This window comes from Hemitrygon akajei, chromosome 1, assembly GCF_048418815.1.
Source record: "Hemitrygon akajei chromosome 1, sHemAka1.3, whole genome shotgun sequence".
Taxonomy (NCBI): domain Eukaryota; kingdom Metazoa; phylum Chordata; class Chondrichthyes; order Myliobatiformes; family Dasyatidae; genus Hemitrygon; species Hemitrygon akajei.
In genome coordinates, this window is record NC_133124.1 from 200,049,472 (window position 1) to 200,054,260 (window position 4,789).

Sequence of the window (4,789 nt, forward strand, 5' to 3'; positions counted from 1 at the left end):
TTATCCCTCATTCCTGCGATTGCTCTATTCCTTCTCTCAGCCCTACATGAGGAATTATATACAGAATTAAAAGGGCTAAAATCTAACTGACTTATTGGCAGCTGGACAAGGTGTGCTGTGAGAATTAAGTATGAACAGAAAAGTGTTTGTTGCATGAGAAAGCTGCTCTGTGTACCCTTATCAGAGTATGTATGTGATAGTGAATGTTTAACAAGCAGCCCCCGACAGTATTCGGGGCTGACTCGATGGCGGACCTTCCCAGGCTCTATGAGCGGCAACCTTGTTTTGTCAACTGAGCAACACAAGCTTGCTAGTAAACAGTATGTGCTTTTAAGTAAATTGTGTTTGACAATTACTCCCTGGGTCTGAACCTAAAGTCCTCTGGTAAAGAGGCAGATCGACAAACACATCTCCTATAATTAGATAACCAGATATAACACAGTACTCCAGTTATTACCTCAAGAAATGTTTTCTACAGATTCAACACAACTCCTCTACTTTTGTAGTCCTAACTCCATTTTTGAATCCTAAAACGTTTAACACTTTAACAAACACACTTACGAAATAACTGGCATGTTAGCTGTACCAAGTGAATCTGCAAGGTGACAAGTGGTGGTAACTCAATGAACTGCCGTTGCTGGAAGTCCGAAATAAAGCAGAAAACGATGGAAACACTGAGCAATGCAGGGAGCAGCTGTGGAAAGAGAAACAGAAATAACAACTGCAGTGGAAGATCTTTCACTCTAAATCGTCACTTTATGGGCATACAATCAATCTATGTATAGAGGCCATCTTGTGTATTTATATTTATTTTGGTTTTTTTTTAAATTATTTGTATTTTATTTGTGCTGGAGTAACAATTATTTCATTCTCCTTGCACTTGTATATGGGGAGTGACATTTTAAAAATCTTGAATCAGAGCACTGATATGGCAAGAGTGATTTGATCCTAATTTCTTTAAAAGTTGTGAATTATGGCTTAATAATTGGAAATCTGCAAATGCATCTCCGTTCGGGGTACAAATTTTCATCTATCACACCAATCCAGTATTGAAGGATTGCCGCAGTGTCGAAAGCGCACGTTCTTGTACAGGGCCAGTGCCTTCCGCAGTGGGAGAAAGTATAAGATCAGGGAAGGGGGCCAGTGTTATCCTTCATTTAATATCACTAAACATTACCTGTTTGCTGGATGCAGTTTGACTCCTGCTTTTTGCACTGTAACTGTGATTTCCACTTAAATGTTGGAAAATGCTTCGGAATATTTGGGGATCATGAGAAGTGCCAAGTCTTTGCGTTAAGAATTGGTCTTGAGCAGTGAGGCAAAACAAAGCAGCATTGAGCCAATTTTCAGCGATTTACAACAACTGATCTAAAATTAAATTAGTTGACAGGAATTAAATATCAGTAACTGTGCACAATGCAAGGTTAATCTGCTCCCCACCCTATGGGATTTTATTCCGCGCCCAGATTTTAACAATCAACTTTGTGTATTTCAAATGGTTTCCTTTTTTTGTGTCACTGCTCTACAGCCCAAAGTGGGTTCCTGACCACCCCAAATATCCTGATGCGACAAGGCCAAAGGTCATCAGCAAACTCAGCCTGGTGTATTTCAAAATGGCAGTCAAGGGCCCTTCTCTTGCAGTGGGGCTGGAGGTTGGGTGCAGCAATCCTAAGCACAAAAATTGGACAAGCAGATTGAGGTCCATGCCCATATCACTCAAAGTTGTCACACTTGTTGATAGGGTGGTTACAAAGACATATGGTGCATTAGCTTTCATTAGTCAAGGGACTGAGTTCAAGAGCTGTGAGGAGAGAGCTCCTCTATAAAACCCTAGTTAGACCACGCTTGGAGTATTGTGTTCAGTTCTGGTCACCTCATTATAGGAAGGATGTGGAAACTTTAGAGAGGGTACAAAGGAAATTTACCAAGATGCTGCCTGGTTTGAGAACATATGAGAAAACTAGGGCTTTTTTCTTTAGAGCCAAAGATGATTTAACAAAGGCGATTTAACAGATGTTTCTAAGATCATGAGACATTGTCTGGAATATGCTGCCAGGGGGTAGAGGCTGATACATTAGAGACATTTAAGAGACTCGTAGGTGGGCACATGGATGTAAGAAAAATGAAAGGTTATGGGTTATGTAGGAGGAAAGTGTTAGATTAATCATGGAATAGGTTTATATAGGTTGGTACAACTGTGGACTAAAGGACTGTTCTGTTGTATTTTCAAAATCTCTGGAGATGTTCCTGTCTATCAGTGTTGAGGGTGCTGCAATGTTAAACAGAGGCAAACATTAAGTTTAACTGCTCTGAAGTTGAGGAGAGTTACCCCGACGCCAGAAAGTCAGGAAGGTAACAGGTCTTTTAGCCCACCGGCACTGTAGATATCCCCCAGACTCTGCAGACTGGGGACAGTTCACTGTGGCCCCATAATCTGCTAAACCACATATCTTTGAGGGAGGAAACCAGGGCCCTCACAGGGAGAACGTGCGGACTCCACACTGTCAGCACCAGAGATCAGGATTAAAGCTGGGTCTGGCACGTTGAGGCAGCAGCTGGGCCACAGCCCTAACCAGTGTTGCTAATTGCTTTGTTATTGTGGCATGTACCTTGATCAGTGAAAAGCCTTCATTTTCCTGCCATCCAGACAGATCGTTCCGTACATCAGCACATTAAGGCGGTAGAAAAGCAGTCCAGAACAGCAAGTGCAAAGGTTATGACCTGGTGGCTTGTAACATCGCGAGTTTACCTTTATTGTACAAAGTCTATTGGAGAGGCTTATAACAGCGGGATAGAAACTCTCCCTGGGCTTGATGGTACTTTTATCATACTTTTGTATCTTTTGCTATTTATCCCTGAGTTAAAAGTGGGTTATTTGATCATTGTCACATTGTTGTCGACATTCCAAAAATACTTCATTGGTTGTGAAGCACCTTGAAGTGTGCGAAAAGCAATTCGGAAACATAAATATTTATTTGCAGCTGCACTGCAGTAGCCTTAAAAAAGCAATTTATTCCCCTCCCCCCCAAAAAAAGTTACTGGTTGAATAAGTTGTTAAATGGATTAAAAGTCAATGGTTAAAAGTGAAAAAAAGAAAACCGCTGCATTCCTTATTCGAAAGCCGCTGAAACGTTTACAGCTTGAGACTTTGGAGAAGAGGTGGCCGCAGGAGGCAGAGGAGCGACTAAGGGGTCGCTTCGAGTCCGTAGACTGGGCCGGATTCAAGGACTCATCAGGGATCTGAACGAACCATTGCGGTTGCCACGGACTTTATATTAAAAAATACGAGTGTGTTCCCACAAAATCGTTCGGACTTTTCCCCAACCAGAAGCCTAGATGAACCATGAGATACAATACCTGCTGAGGGCCACGTCAGAGGCATTCAAGTCCGGTGACAAAGAAGATTGCAAGCAACCTCATGGGCAAAGTGGAAATTCCGGACTGAACTTGAGTCGACGATGGATGCTCGACAGTTGTGTCATGGACCGAATCAAAGCAACATACAGGAAGGAGACTGAAAGTCTGGCTGAGCGGTGCAAGAGCAATCTCTTACTCAATGTCGGCAAGACCACAGAGCTGCTTATTGACTTCAGCAGGAGGAAGCTGTTTTTCCACAAGTCGGCCCTCGTCGGGGGAGAGGGTAGGCAACTTTAAATTCCTTGGTGTTACCATTTCCGAGGACCTGTCCTGGGCCTAGCATGTAAGTGCAATTATGAGGAATCGTGGCAGCACCTCTACTTCCTTAGAAGTTTGGGAAGATTCGACATGACACCTAAAACTTTGACAAACTTCTGTAGATGTGTGGTGGAGAGTATACAAAAGGAAAGAAAGACCTCGAAAGTGCTTCACAGCCTGGTATGGAAACACCATTGCCCTTGAGTGGAAAATCCTTCAAAAAGTGGTGGATACGGCCTAGTCCATCACAAATAGCCCACCACTGAGCACATCTGCATGGAGCATTATCATAGGAAAACAGCATCCATCAAAAAAGACCCACACCACCCAGGTCATTCTCCCTTCTCCTTACAATGGCAGGAAGAGGGTACAGGACCACATGGCTCACACCACCAGGATCAGGAACAGTTATTACCCCTCAACCATCAGGCTCTTAAATCAGAAGGGATAATTTCACTCAACTTCACTTGTCCAGTCACTGAACTGTTCGCACAACCTACAGACTCACTTTCAAGAACTCTTCATCTCATGTTCTTCACATGTATTGGTTATTTATATATTTCTGTATTATTTTCCCTCCAGTTTGTATTGGCACTTGGTTGCCTTGCACACTGTCTTTTATTGATTCTGTTATGGTTATTGTTTTTATTATGTCCGCAAGAAAATGAATCTCAGGGTTGTATTTGGAGCCATATATGTACTTCTATAACAAATTTACTTTGAAGTTTGAAGATTGTCAATAAGCCAGAGTACTTTCGCTGTGGAAGCGCCGCTGTCATTCTACATAGACCCGCCCTCCGACTGTCAGAAGGCCAGGTCTTCGGCTCTTTCCGCCGCACTACCGAAGATGATGCAAAGCTCAGTTCTGGTGGTTGGAAACAGATCGCCCGAAGTCCTTCGGCCCTTTCCGTCCATTCGCCGCAAGTGGCGCAGTACTCGTGCTGGGAGCGTGGTGGACAAATCTCACGAAGTAGCTCGGCTCTTTCCGCCCGTCGCCGAAGGTGTTGCAGCAGCCGAGGTCAGTCGGCTGGCCCCGAATGCGCTCGGTTCTTTCCGCCACGCCCGAGCGGATGTTGTCAGTGGCGGCGTGCTGGGGCCTGGTGGCGAGAGTGAG